General features: G+C 38.0%; 1 protein-coding gene across 6 annotated transcripts in view; it reads right to left on the bottom strand.

Annotated features, from left to right (window-relative positions):
* Positions 1–16,512, bottom strand: part of marchf8 (membrane-associated ring finger (C3HC4) 8) — a 201,552-nt gene that overhangs the window by 125,016 nt on the left and 60,024 nt on the right. The gene's annotated exons all lie outside the window — the stretch shown is intronic.

Raw genomic sequence — 16,512 nt, 5'->3', positions numbered from 1 at the left:
CAGTAATTACTATCCAATGGCACTCACTTTCATTGTGATGAAATGCTTTTGAGAGTCTGGCATAACATTTTAAGTAGTTTTGACTGCTTCCAGTTTTTTTACATATCATGACAACTAGCGCACATAGGATACCATATTCCTTATGCTTCCATATCTGATAATTGAAATTTTATACAGTGCTAGAGTACTGTAACTCAGAATTCAATACTGTTGCTCCAGGAAAGCTGATCATCAAACTTGGAGGGGATGCTGTCCTTTCTTGAAGTTACCATCTTTGATGATCTTAAGCAGGCAGAGCACACAGGTCATAAGGATAAGCAGCAGCTCCTACCAACACTACCATGAGTGTACCTGATGTACATTTCTTGTATGTATCTTCAGAAGTTGTATTTAATGTATTGTGGTGTATTCTCCAGACTTTTTTTGTCTACTGTTAGTATTATACAACTAACATTACTTTGTGGGAGACACCAGGTAGGAATTACATTTGACTGGATTAACATGACAAACTTGAAACAGCACAATATATATCAGCAGAAGCTGTTCATCAGATTACAAAAAGGTTTATAAAGATCTTGTAAGAGAAATGTCATTTTACAGAAACTGGGGACCTGGTGCTTATCCCAAAAAGCAGTATCCAGGTTGGGATTCAATTCCAGGTCTCTGAAGCTGTAAGGCTGCAACACCAGCTACTGCACCAGTGTGCCCCTTTTCAGATTTTCTAAATCTTTGTGCAGTTTTACAGTGAATGTTGTCAGATACACTACATTATACGGCTAAAAGCTTGTGGATACCCGATCACCTTTCCAACACCGTGGGCATTAATGTGGAGTTATCCAAAACCACTTTGTGGCTATAATAGCCTCCACTCTTCTGTGAAGGATCTCCACAAGATTTTGTAGTGGGTCTGGGTGAATCTGTGCCCATTCAACCACAAAAGCATTTGTGAGGTCAGGTACTGATGGTGGATGAGAAGAGTGGGCTCGTAATCAGCATTCCAATATCACCCCAAAATGTCGAAAATGGCTTAGGTCAGGGCACTTGAGTTCCAACATGTCTGTAAGGACGGACTTGGCTTTAAGCATATGGGCAGAGTAAGACCGTAACACAAAAGAGCTTTTCCTAAACTGCTGCCATAAAGTTTGAAGCACCCATTTGCCTAAAATGGGTTTGTATGCTAGTATTAACAGTACTCTTCTTAAGAACCAAGAGACCTAGCCCAAACCCTGAAGAATAGCCCTAGACCATTATCCCTAATCCAACAAACATTTCAGTAGGAAGAATGTAATCTGGCAGGCAGAATTCTCCTAGCAACTGCCAAACCCAGATTCTTCCTTCAGATTTCCAGATAGAGAAGCATGATTCATCACTCCAGAGTACACCTTTCCACTGCTCCAGACTCCAATTCTTTACACTACTCAGCTGACTCTCCAGTGTGACCCATTCTACTACCAATGCTTGCCAACAGAGATTGCATGGCTATATGCTCGATTTTATGCACCTGCTAACAATGAAACACCTGAACTCAGTAATTTGGTTGGGTGTCAACATACTTTTGGCCATATACAGTGTATATGTCTACATCTCAAATCATATGCTAACAAAGCTTGCATAAGCAGCTACAGCTTAAAAAAAAAAATAAAAAATCTGAATGGCTGTTTATGAAAAAGTCATAGACGAGCATAAAAGAGCATTTAACACAAATGTTACACTACAACAACTAAAGATGTTGTAACAAGGTGGTAAATGGCAAAAGCATGATTAAAATAAGAGGAATGGCAAGTAAAAAATTAAAATTACACTTCTAAACTTTGGTCCTCAAGACATATGTAATTGTCTCTTTTCTTTTTTGGTTATCTTTCAAATAATCCAAGTTGATGCATCGCTCATCTTTATTCCAGTAGATGGGCCGATTTTTTTTTTTTGCTTTGCATATTTTTAGGACCCACGTGTTGTAGCCATCCCCCTGCTTTTAAAACAATAATTAAAACACAGTATATGTGAACAAGATTTTACTACAAGGCACAAGTGGGTTGAGGCACACTTCTTTGAATTACTTCCACCTAGTTGCTTAAAGGAAAGTTCAGTAAATTACTTTCACTAAATTTGCAACACAAGCATAATATTCTCAAATCCCAAGTTTAAAAACACAAAACAACAACAGGCTATTACTACATTGGGAGTGGTCTCCCCTAGACTTTCTCTGGGGATGGATATTTCAGAAGTAAATCGCAAGACAATGATTATATTTTTATATTATGTACAGTAATCCCTCTTCCATCGCGGGGGTTGCGTTGCAGAGCCACCCGCGAAATAAGAAAATCCGCGAAGTAGAAACCATATGTTTATATGGTTATTTTTATATTGTCATGCTTGGGTCACAGATTTGCGCAGAAACACAGGAGGTTGTAGAAAGACAGGAACGTTATTCAAACACTGCAAACAAACATTTGTCTCTTTTTCAGAAGTTTAAACTGTGCTCCATGACAAGACAGAGATGACAGTTCCGTCTCACAATTAAAAGAATGCAAACATATCTTCCTCTTCAAAGGAGTGCGTGTCAGGAGCAGTGACTGTCACAGAGATAGAGAGAAAAGCAAACAAATCAATAGGACTGTTTGGCTTAAGTATGCGAAGCACCGCGGCACAAAGCTGTTGAAGGCGGCAGCTCACACCCCCTCCGTCAGGAGCAGACAAAGAGACAGAGAGAGAGAGAGAGAGAGAGAGAGAGAGAGAGAGAGAGAGAGAGAGACAGAGTTTGTTTTTCAAGCACAAATCAATACGTGCCCTTCGAGCTTTTAAGTATGCGAAGCACCGTGCAGCATGTTGTTTCAGGAAGCAGCTGCACAAAAGATAGCAACGTGAAGATAATCTTTCAGCATTTTTACACGAGCGTCCGTATCGTCTAGGTGTGCGAACAGCCCCCCTGCTCAATCCCCCTACGTCAGGATCAGAGAAAGTCAGCGCAAGAGAAAGAGAAAAGTAAGCTGGGTAGCTTTTCAGCCATCTGCCAATAGCGTCCCTTGTATGAAATCAACTGGGCAAACCAACTGAGGAAGCATGTACCAGAAATTAAAAGACCCATTGTCCGCAGAAACCCGCGAAGCAGCGAAAAATACGCGATATATATTTAAATATGCTTACATATAAAATCCGCGATGGAGTGAAGCCGCGAAAGGCGAAGCGCGATATAGCGAGGGATTACTGTACATTAAAGAACCATCAACAACAAATCAAATCAAATAACATATTGAACAATTATCATAAAAGTTGAATAAATCGGCCTCTGAAGCTGTATGAATAAAAAAGTACCACTTCCAGTTATTGGAAATAGATTTCTGTCAACTATTAAGCTAAGTTTTGTACCTAAGACTTGTATGCAAAATTTGGTTGACCTAAGTGAAATTGTACTCATGTTATCGTGTTTATATACATGCAAACACACACACAATTCCAAAATGGTATTTTCAGATTCAGGGAGGTCTAAAACATTAAGATTCATCAAAATCTCGAAATTGAATTTTTGGACAATTACAATACTTTCCCTACGAGAAAGTAAATTGGACTAGGTGAGGTCTAAAACATCGAAATTCACCAAAATGCCTTCCTGCTGTGTCTTCACCATTCAACAATGTCTCAAATCTGATGCAGGTGCTGGTGATATAGTAAAGAAGAGAAAAACCATCACCATTGAAAATAAAGTAGAAATAATAAAAAGGTCAGAAAGAGGTGAAACTCCATCATTCATTGGCAGAGCACTTGGTTACAGTCGGTCAACAATAGCATTTGTTAAAATAATGTACCTGTTCTGACTTACATACAAATTCAACTTAAGTACAAACCTATAGTCCCTATCTCATATGTAACCCGGGGACTGCCTGTACTTCATATATGAGAAAGTAAAAACTCAGACGTGCGGAGAATGTAAAAACTCAGAGATGCTGGTTATCTTAAATAGCTGATGCAGAGCAGCCCAACTTGCATTAGACTACTTCTCATCCAAGATCAGTTCTTGCCTTGTGCTCAATGCTGAAAGTATAGGCTCCAGGTTCCTGTGATCTTGAATTTGAATAAAAGATTCTCTTATTGTTTCTGAAGTCCTATTTAACAGTGGATTAGAAGGCATTGTAATTAAAGGTAATAAAGAGCTTTCATAACTGGTGTAGCAGTTGAGGCTTTTATCGTCCTCTTGAACCCTCAGGTACCACGCCAGACATCAGGTAAAAGTACAACTATTATTCTTTTTATTATAAATATGAGTACTATGCACCCTCCACTCCACATTACTCATACAATAATCACTATCACTACAAATACCAATCCTCCTCTCCCAGACACTTCGCCACCCTACCTCCCAGCTCAGCTCAGTGTCTGGGCTTTCCCAGAGTCCTTTTATACTCCCTGACCCAGAGGTGTTCCTGCCCAACAGTCCACAAGTCCTTATTACTTCCAGGTCAGGGTAAAAGTCCTTTTATTCAACCTGGAAGTATGTCATTTCTCCTGTTCACGTGACCAGGATGTACTTCCAGGTTATAGGGCACATAAGAGTCCACGAGCCTCCCTACAGCGACTCCTGGTGGTCTCCAAGGTATCCAGCAGGGCTGTGCATAAAAACTACAAAGTCCATGAGGCCCTGCTGGAATTCGGGGCACGTCCATGCTGTCGGGAGAGCTCCTCCTGGCGGCCTGGGGGTGAGGGCCGGAATATGTAGCCGGCCATCCATCACACTGGTTACATTCCTTACTAGTTGTGCTACACATTTAAAGTGGGTTGAAATCTAAGTAACCAATGTACACCTTTGCATTAATGTTTACAGTGCACCATGCATTGCATAAGTCATTATATGCCATTTGGGATTTGTAAAAACAGTTAATGTTTGTGATGCACCATCTATTGAAATAACAAATGTAATGTATTTTATTACTAAAAAATGTTTGAGATACGCCATCTTTTGGAACGACAGATGTAGCAACCAGACAGACACGTGTATCTTTTTTATTAAGGTGGATCAGAATGGGATCTTCTAATAAGAATTTCATATACTAAATACAAGATACATTCCACAATCTGTTCAAAACATTGAGTAATTAAGTTAAAAATTTAACTTTGCAAATATTTATCTTAGATTATCTAAAATGTTTAAAGAATAAATGTGAACAATGCTGTCAAGTACCTGATTTACTAGATCACATACTGTCCTGGGAATGCCCTACACTTTGATTATGTTTTAAAAAATTAAAAAATTCAGCTTCAGATGCACAATTCCTCCACATTCTTTCACAGTATAATTCTGAACTCCTCATGATATGACAAAATGTTGTTGTGAAGTATGTTACACTACGCTCCATGTTCATTGTCTCATACCTCTTCAGTGGTAAAACTAGGTCTTAAAATTAGAAAATAATATAATTTTCAGTACACAGAACAGTCCAAATTTTAGAACCTGGAATTAACTTATTAATACTCTTCTAAAATAAAAATGCTGTTAATGTCTTTGATGCTTCAAAATTCATCAAGGATTTCTTTATATTAGGTCCTCACATTATAAGGCTATATACTTTATTGATTTGTGTTTTATTCTCTATAATTAAATTCCATCAATATCAATAACATTGTTTTTTTTTCAAAAAGATTCATTATAATGCTAAATTGATTAGTATATAAAGGACTAGTATCATGAATTTTTCAGTAAGCACTGTGTTATGTGCGCTCCTTTGCTGTTACATGACAGAAATCAAAAAGTAGAGAAAGAAGCTGAAGAACAATATTCTAAAGCAATAAGATGAGAAGATGTATAATTAGTTTCAAACTATGAAAGTGAATTGCTCATGCAGAAAATATGACTGACTAAAACTAATTTGTTAAAAATTACATTTTTGGTCTCACAGCCTACAAAATGATGTTCATTTATGAAAGATTTAAAGAAGGGCTGCATCAGTATGCATCTAAGAAAGTAAAAAGCTGAAAGTTAATTCCATGGGGAAAAAAAAACTGTATGAAGAGAAGTTATAAGTAAAACATTTTATCTGCTGTACTTCATTTCTGAAGTTTTGTAACAGATTAACAATCTGGCTGAAAGGCTGCCAGGGACACAAGGGGCTCAAGAGAGTTACAAGCCATAAAAAGTGCCTGACAAGAGTTCATATCAAATACCGGGAGTAAAAAGCCTCATTTGTCTAACAGGTGCTGTAAATGGAGATTCTCCTAGACTACCACATTAAGCGAGGTATTAAGAGGTCAGGCAAGTAGCCAAGTTTATTTCTCTAAGCTGCCAGATGCAACCAGCCAAGGGTTAGTGGAAACATGTTTCCCATGGAGGAAAGCATGCAGCCCAGAGTTGCCAAGTGGCTCCTCAATACTGGAGTGCAGTGGAATTAAGGGCCATCAGAGGGAGCAATGGTAACTAGTTTAAGCATAGTTTAACCTGTGGTATGCATAGCACTGGTGGTATGTGAAGAGTTGTACACCAAGACTGAGAGCAAAGGCAGAAAGTGGAAGAATATATGAGAGAGAGAGAGAGAGAGAGCTGTCACAGTTGAACCTCAGGTAGCATACAAATCCAGATGCATTTTAAAGGCAAAAAAAACTTTCATTATTAAACACTTCTCTATGGAATTGGTTTAAAAATTCAAAAATACCAGATATGTGTTTGCTTTGGGAACACAAGGTAAGCTGTCTGATGCAGCTGTGCATTTGAATGAGTCACTTGAAATGATGGCCACAATTATTATCATTTAATACAGTACCACATATAGGCCTGATAAACCGATGAAGGTTTCACTTTATCTTCAGATTATATGGAACATTGCTACAGTTCTGTAACTAAATCACACAACTATCTGATAACCCAAAATATTCAGTTCTGGGCCACCAGGTGCCCCACTGAATGTGGTGCCACCTTCTTACGTGGATCTTCAATATTGTCAAAAATCGAGCTGTTCCATACGTTCATTCCAAAATAAATTTATTTAGGTTGTTATTAAAAGTGTCTACATTGCCCCAATACTTGTGTGGCTGAGTCTGCAAAGCAAATCTCTAACAAGCTTCTAATGTAAGTAAACACTTTCAGAGTTATACAGGACTGCACAACAAAATGCCTAATTTGGGGACCAGAGGACAAAGAAATATTACCTTTGGTTTTACCTAAAAGTCAATGTCATATGAGACTTCTAGTCATTAGGGATGTCAGACTTGACGGCTACAATTGCTGATCTCGTTGTCAGACTGTGTAAGTTTACAGTACTGAAAATGCTGGGTATGTCAAATTTATTAACATCATGATAAGTTTCCAGCACAGTTGTGCTCGACTCTTTAATCGGGCAGACCGCAGTTTGTGAGGTTCAAATACTCTGAGCAACACAAGGAACAGTCCTATCTCCTTATCTCTTCACTCTGTACACCTCTAACTAAAAACAGCAGGTCATGTGACTTGCAGATTTTCTCTGACTTTTCACTTATGGGGAGCACTGATAAAGGGAATAAGACTGAGTATCTTAACATCAGCAAAACCAAGGAACCGATTGCCATACCAAAGAGCCTCTGCCCAATCACTATTCAAGGAGTGGATGTAGTGGTGCTCCACTTCTACAAGTATGTGAGGGTCCACATTAATGCAGGTTGGACTGGTCTCGGAAAACAGAGGAACTATATAAGAAAAGGCAGAGAATGATAGATAGATAGATAGATAGATAGATACTTTATTAATCCCGATGGGAAATTCACAAATTCTTCTTCCTTAGGAGACTATGTTCCTGTAAAGTGGGAAGTGATATCCTTCATATGATTTACCCCTCTGGTAACATCACTTCAAGACAGAGACCCACCAAATCAACAAGCTAATTAAAAAGACAGGCTCAGTTATAAGACACACTGTGTGACCTCCTGGAGGTCACAGTGAAGGAGAGAATTAAAACAAAACTGACTGCAATTGTGAACAATTGTACACATCCTCTCTGGGACACACTAACACAGGACTTTCAGACAATTAATTATTCAGAAGAAGTGTGTCAAGAAACACCACTGGGGGTCCCTTATACTAACAGCAGTACACCTATATAGTGCATCATTGTGACTGTGACAGCCAAGTCTGAACTTTTTTCTTTTGAATTTTCTTGCTTTATAGTCATTCCTCTGTGTGTGTGTATTTATTTATTTACTTGCTTATCTATTTATTATTTAAATAGCTTCTGTAAAAAGTCAGATTTCCCTTGGAGACAAAGTTCCATCTATCTATCTGACAGTCAATGGCGTACTTACCGATGGTGCCCTTGCTGTACGAAGGGTAAGCAGAAATGGTGAATTCAAACCACAATACTCTGCCACAAACCCCCTCCTCCCGTTGCGGTACATAAAATGAGACATGCGAAAGACGAGCTTCTCTTCTGTTTGTGAGGTTTATGGCACCCGCATTCATTACTCCTCAATGGTGCATTACATGCATTGTGCTTCTGAATAAGCATTCATTGGTTTTCATTTCTCATGCACACAGAGGCCACCCTCATGACTGAAGACATAAAAACAAATCTGGGTATGTTAGACTAAGCAACTGGCCTTCATGGGTATGCCCCACCAACTGCCTGCAACTCAATAACATTATGTAAATGAAGGCTATGAGTGAAAACCACTGGAAAAGTCAGTCAATGTGACATGGCCTTAATAAAAAAAAAAAATCACTATTTAACAATTTAACATTTCAATTCCTGAGAAGATTCACTAAGAAACCCTGGTTTAGTGCATTAGGAGAAATTGAAGTATATATCAGATCAGATGAAGACTCACTAGGGCACAGAAAGAGAGAGATACGTTGTGACACTGCACATCTCCCTTTAATCATCCCTAAATTTTGCTTTGATATTAAAAATGCTTATTTCTGTCAGGTCAATGACACATTAAGATATCCCCCAGATGCACACTAGCCTCAAAAAGACATTATCTACTTCCAAGTAATTACATTTCCTAAAAGACTAGATTTAAAAATGCACCACTGCACAATTTTAGTATATAGAGTTGGAGGAGAGCACGCATGATAACTCATAAAACCTGTAAACAAGTAACTCACTGCTGATAAAGTGCAATCCTTCATTTTTCTAGTACCAAGCTTGTAATTAAATGAAACTATATTTATAGATGACGCTTTAGTTCAAAGTATGCAATAAAACAAGCACATAAAATGGTCTGCAGCAGGAAACTCTCAAATGGAATGTGCAACAGCCTAACCAATCCAGCTTTTCTGCCATGCAAGGCATTTTTTTTTTATCTGATAACAAGATAGCCTTTAGTGTTTTGCGGTTGGGAATCGTAATTAAATCAAGTTTATATGGGGGTGGTACATTGGTTACTACTACTCCCTTATAGCTTTAGAGATCTGGGTGAACATCTCATACCCAGTCACAGTCCACGTGGAGTTGGCACGATTTCACTCCATGTCTGTGTGTTTTTTTTTTGTTGTTGATTTTTCAGTTTCTTTCTGACAACTCAAATACTTGCATATTACAATTACTGGCAACTCTATTCTGGCCTGGTTGTGAACAAGAATTGCTGTATGAGCATGAATATTCTTATTCATGGCCATTCAAGCCAGGCACCTGATACTGCAATGATAAAGCTCAGGCTCCTTTTGTTCAAGTCTGAAAGTGAATGGATGGAAGATGACATTTCTGAAATGAGAGATTCATAGGTCACAGAATATAGCACTACATGAAATGAACACTCATTTTTAAAACTGAGCCACAATGCAGAAAAAGGTCAACATAAAAGATGGCTAATAATGCTAAAGAAACAATTAGGTAACAGAATTACAGAATTAAAAGCTTAACATGACCTTTCAAAAATCAAGTTCCACACGCCCAGACTAACATTTTCATGGGCAGAAAACAGGAGCAGATATGCAGTATAAGAACTGCACGTAGAAACAAAGCACACCTTCTCCTCCTTAGTACCAGTATAATATTTCTCTTACTTAAATATATGAAAAAGAAGGAGTGACAAAGGGCAGCATAAGATTTTGCACCTTCTAACCACAACATCTGCTAGAGCTGTGACAGTCAGTCTCATGGGTCAGATTTGGATTTGAGCTCCACCAAGCAAATACCCGAGACTGTGACTTGCACATAGCCAAGAATTGCGAGGATGTTTGTGATGGTTATAAACAAAATAACTACACTCCACCAAAAAAAAGTGACTTTTTAACCTGCTGGAATTTTGAACTATACATATAGAAGCTCAATCAGAATACATGTGATTGCAATAAGTGGAGGGTCACACATGGAGGCAGTCTTAGTGATCAATACTGTGACCTTATATTTCATAGTCCAATGTTCTTAATGACTAAACCACATCAACTCTTAGATAAGTTATAAACTAAACCTTGATATTTGCAAAACTTAATACAAATAAAAGTTTGTTCTAAACATTTGAAATAAGAAAAAAAAATTCCATTTGAAAGCTCTGGATGTTTTCTCTTTGCTTCTTATCTGTATGTTCAGAATACCTGTGTACACACCATTCTTTATCAGCACACCAGAAATACCCAAGCATTTAATAAATTAATCCAACCTCATTTTATCGTCATAGGGAGTCAAAGTCTATACTGACAGCACAGGGCACAAGTTAACCCAATCCTAGCTGGAGTGCCAGTTTAAAATATAATGCACTGGCAATTTAAAGTAAAAGCAAGACAAACCCCTCTAATACAAAGACAGCTTAAAAAAATAGCCCTGCATTCACGGTTATGCAATGGACCTATACAAACGATTGTATTATAAACACAAAACTGAAAAGATACGCTATCGTAGCATCAGAAACACCCAAAAAAAAACTTCACATAGAACAGCAGACATGAATCTTAAAATATAATAAGGGGATAAATTATATAAGATGGATGTTTTTTGATAATCTTACTCATAAACACAAAGCAAAAGGTCTAACTACCCAAAATTCTCAACATTCTGGGACAGAACACTAAAAAGTATTTAGTGCTACTGGTTCACAGATTCCGTGTTTTTTAATCTCACATGCGTTTTTTGCTCGTGAGTTTGTTCAATCTCTGTGTGTCCATATAAGGTGGAGCCTTCCAAAGAATACTCTGGGTTTTCTCTCACAACCCCAAAGATCTGCACATTAGGTTCCTAAATAGACCCTGTATAGGTGTGGGCCCAGCGATTCACTATCATCCTGTCCAAGGCTGGTTTTGCCTCAAACAAATGTGGCCATGACAGGATTGCATCCCCACGACTGTAACTGTGTCTGACTTTGCTTTATAACCAATCATGGGCATAAAAGTGGTTTATTTACTCCAGGGAAGCTGCTGACAGATGTTTTTGTATCAGACCTCAATGATAATATTAATGGACAGATATTAGGTTTCAATAATATTTGGAACTGCTATGTTTCATTGCATGTTTAAATAAATCTGCACCTTTAGAAGTATGCATTATGTAATTGACACGATGTAATTTACATTTTACATCTGAACTTGTTATAGTACTCGGAGCCTACACCCATTGAAAAGTGCTATACAAAAATAAACTGAAACTGAATTAGATTAATGCAGAATTTCCCCATTTGACCACCCTATAAAGCTGAAGTTCTAAGGAATTCAGAGAAAAAAATTTTATCCAAATTATCTGTGTTGTGACATGTTACAACTTAGTTAACAAAATAAAAACATATAATCTGATATTTTTTTGGTTGAATTGCAGCTTTTTATTTCACAAAAACATAGCTTATCTATATTTGCTTTTTTGCTGACCAAGTAACAAATCAACGGCAAGCTCACATTTCTCCCAAAAACTTGACAGGAAATTCACAAGAACACACTGAAGTGGGAAGGTGAAATGTCTCGAGAGGGAGCTCCGAAAACCGATAGTTAGTGATCACAACAACAGACAAGCTGAGATTATAGGGACTCAACTTTTTTTTTCCCTCAGTAATAACATCAGTGTCTTATTAATTTTGCACAAAAAGGATTGCAATGCACCAGTAACATGGGAAAACAATTTTAGTAATTAGTCATTCTGTAGCATTTTTAGAAATTAATGCATTAAAGGGTTCGGATCAGGTTGGAGGGTTGGGAGACAAAGTCAGAGAGGCGAGACTGTTGGTTTGGACATGTGCAGAGGAGAGATGCTGAGTATATTGGGAAAAGGATGTTAAAGATAGAGCTGTCAGGTAAGAGGAAAATAGGAAGGCCTAAGAGGAGGGTTATGGATGTGGTGAGAGAGGACATGCAGGTGATGGGTGTAACAGAGCAAGATGCAGAGGACAGGACAATATGGAAGAAGATGATCCGCTGAGGCAACCCCTAATGGGAGCAGCCAGAAGAAGCAGCAGCAGAATAAGAATCATCATCAATCTGTAGCATTTTAAGTCTATTTTAAAGAGTTGAGTTTTACACAACTAGATTATAAATGTTACTGATAAGTTGGTGTCTGTTGTTGTATTGCTTCTTCACTTTTGTGTTACATAGGGCCCTACTGTAATATGAGACAAAAGCTTCCAGCTATAATAATTAAATGAAATGAACAAATACCACAATTAATTAAAATATGTAAAATTTCTACAACCTTACCTGCCAGAAAAGAGAAAAATGAAAAGGCATATAACATTGTTGATCAAAATCATATTACACCTCATTCAATTTACAGTCACCTTCATGTCTTGGGGGAAAAATAAAAGAAAAAACAGAATACCAAAGTGGGGGAGAGACCCACAGACATGAGAACAAGCAAACTCCACACGAACAGTGGCTCTTCCAGGATTTTCATCCACCTTTAATTTATGCTCATGTTAAATTAACCCCAGCACTGAATGGTGGGCCCAATTTAGCATCTTACCACAATGATAGGCAGAAGTAGGATCATTTGGATTAATGCTTTGTTGTCATACATTTTCAAACAAGGACTCACCATTTTATTTATTTTCCTCTTCATATTAACAACTTGCTTTCTCATAAATAATTTGCTTCCTTAATTTCTTCTAAATGGCTTCCTTTTAAAATAACAATTTAACAGCAGGTACCAATGCAAATGAATATGTGCACTAAAAAAAGAGATACCAGGTGGAGGTTGATTTTCATGCTAAGAAATAACCTCATAAACATAACATTCTACCTGTTGAGCCTTCATCATTTATGCCCCGGGGAGTGAAATACAGAGGAGATAAAGAGATGATACACCTAGAAAATAACTAAAAAGAAAATGTGTGGAGCACCAGAGTGAGTACAAAAAGTGGCCATCATAAACACTCAGGGAGGGGAGTGAAAAAGAAAAAGGCATCTAATATGGTGAATCCAAATTATATTGCACTTCATTCAATTTAGAGTCACTTCCATGTTTTAGGGAAGTCACATAGTCAAGGGAGTTTGGGAGGCTTTGGCATAAGAAATCAAGTAAGAATGAACTTAGCTGATTTTCTTTGATGGGCAAAGGTGAATCCTACCAATAGAAAGCAGTGAGAATATGAAATATGTAACAGGGAGATCAGGTATTTTGTTAACCTGATGACAAGGTTGCCTCAAAAGCTTGCATACTGTAATAATTTTTAGTTAGCCAATAAAAGGTATCATTTCGCTTGACTTCTCATTACATCCGTAATGGCTAACATGGTACAACACCCTAGTACTATATGCTTATGTAAGTAAATGTTACATACTCTACTATTGCTGCATGATATTTAGAAATCTGTGTACCCTCTCTGAGCCTGCTCTTATTGGAAAATACAAGAATAAAACCCCTGGCATGGTAGCAATGTGATTATATCTACCATGATGGTGCAGTTCGGCTCCTTGCTACCCTCTTCGTTTTCGGGAGCTGCTTGAATCGGACACCATCAATAGTCCTGACAGGAATGAGTGTAGCAGATGAGGAAAAACAAAACCACCAAGCAAAGGGGATGGTGAAAAGTGCAAGTGCTTTTATTAAAACAAATCAAAATGTTCCAAAAAGTGCAGTGGTCCAAACTGTAGAGGTTAAAATCAATAAATAGAAAAATCTGTTAAAAATGAGGTTAAAACACAGTGCAGGAAACTAATTGCAAATCCCACAAGCCCTGGTGCCTTCCTTTAAATCCGACACCTCTCCAGCTTATCCTATTTGGACTCGCAGTCCGGATAGACGTTAACAAACAAGTGTAGACACCCTTCTCATCCGGCCCGTGTACTCCTCCACCAATTCCATGTAGTCCGTGGGGAACCCCAAGCCCTGCTCTACCTGAACCACGGGTGCTCTGTACTCCCACCACTGCCGTCTCAAAGGCTCCTTCCGGTGAGAGCACCTCCAGAGCATAATGGTTGCTCCTGCTCCTAAAGACACTCAACAGGAGTGATGGCCACTTGCTTCTCTTTGGGGCTGTACTCCCATCCACCTGCTTCCACTCTGTTAACCAGCTAGTTTCCTCTCTCTTACTCCTGCAAGCTTCTCCTGTCCTTTAACCTCAGCTCTGTCTGTTTATTTCTTTGTCCTCCCTTTCTTTACGTGCACTACCTTCATAGGCTGAGGCGCTGTTGCAGGTACGATCGCCTGATTGCTGCCCCAGGCTGATAAGGCAATCAGACTGCCTGCACATGCTGGCAAAGCAACGCATGGACGGCTGACCGCCTCGCACCAACCCAGAGATGGGGCGTCTTCATGGCAGATCACTCACAGAATGAGAGAGTTCATCATTTATTTATTAAAACAGGAAGTTTTTCTGACCCGTGGACCCGCTATACCACATCTACCTACAATTTAGGAGCTGGTCACTGTCTGTAAAGTACATTCACCCCCTGCTACCATGGATCTTCACAGTCCATGTATTTGGGTGTTTTTTTTCTATATTCCAAAAGACAACCATATTAGCTCATTTTTACTCTTCTACACTGGTGTGGTGTTACAGAGCATCTGTTAATGCACCTTGCAATGGCTCATGGGGCCAGTTCACAGCCAATTACTGCCTTGCATCTGATGCTGTCATGGAGGGATCCGATCCCTGCAGACCTGTTGAAGTAACAGCTATGATAGGTGGACAAATGGATGAATAGGTTTTTCAGTGTTTCCTGAAACTACCTGTTTTCAATCCATACATTTCTGAATTTGCCTTTTCTAGTAAAACCCTAAAGCAAGACAAGCTTATGTGTGATGCCATTTATTAAAAAAAAAAAGTCATGGGTCAAAGCCTAGTCTCCAACTCACTGTATGATCCTGCATTAATTTGGTCTATTATTCGTTTTAATGAAAAATATTAAACAATCTGACTTAACCAAATTCAGAGTCACACAGAGGTGGGACAAAACCCATGCATTGTCCCCATACATAAATGCGTACATAAATGATTGAACATTGGCAACAAAAAACAAACGGAATAAATTGGGCTAGTAACTAAATAAGAGTAGCTTAATTACTCCAAATTATTCATGCTTTAAAGAAAGACACTTTGAATAAAAGGTAAAAAAAAGTAACCAAAATTTAATAAGCTCTAGAACAACAATCTGTTTATGGGAATAAATCACACAAATCTTAGGTAAACTCCTTTGAAACGTTAATTCTGAATTGTATTTACACGTACTATTTGGCCTGATTAAAAACTTCATAGAAGTTTTGGTGATTCCAAGAAGACCTTGTAAGACTCCACCAAAGCCAGTGAACCACAGTATGGATGCAAGTGGGCATTCTATTTAATCTCCACATTTACTTTAGCTGTCCCGTTATACACTCACTATTCTATCTAGGTTTTGAGGGAAAAATTAATAAATAAATAATTTAAATAAAAAAACACCTATACAGAGGCAGTAATACTATATCAACTTTTGTTTGCTTTCTTTATAGGATTTAAATAAATCTAAGTTTGTGATTAAATTAAAATCGACTAAAATGATTACTCACCCACTCATACTGAAACAAGAAGCAGTATCAAAATGGGAGTAGAGATAATCAAACTTGACCAATAATGTTATTTATAGATCCAAACAGGTAAATCTAAAGAATGCATGACGCTTAAACACAGTTGTGTTCATAATGCATTAGGAAAAAAAAGAAAACCATTCAATAAACATAAGATAATCCTCTTGTGTTGGTCTGAAACCACAAAACAGCTGTCTAATGAAAGCATTAACACAGTCAGAAAGAAGTCATTTATCTTGCAGTAAAACACATGCATGGGAAAAACGTTTTATAATAGAAATATAATTTCTACTTTTTGCTAACAATTAGTTCAACTCAAACCACCATTTAATCTCAGCAAGAACGACCATGAATTATTGCACTTTTATTACATAGCAAGTTAAGCATGAATAGATTTATTGTATGTACTGGACAAATAAAAGTTACATCCTTTTTTTCATTTTTCTAAGGAATTCAGCCTCTGTGGCATCCAAGAATATGTACACTTTGTTGAAAGTGTAACACAGGATGGTGGGTCTGTGTTGACTCGAACAGGTTTCATAGTGGGTTTTAAATCAGCAGGTGGCAGGCTTTCTACCCAAAAAAAGCTAATCCATCTCATCTGGCAGTTGCTCAATTGGATAGTGATCAGCTAAGT

This window comes from Erpetoichthys calabaricus, chromosome 2 (assembly GCF_900747795.2).
Source record: "Erpetoichthys calabaricus chromosome 2, fErpCal1.3, whole genome shotgun sequence".
Lineage (NCBI taxonomy): Eukaryota > Metazoa > Chordata > Cladistia > Polypteriformes > Polypteridae > Erpetoichthys > Erpetoichthys calabaricus.
This window is presented reverse-complemented; position numbering and strand designations above follow the sequence as displayed.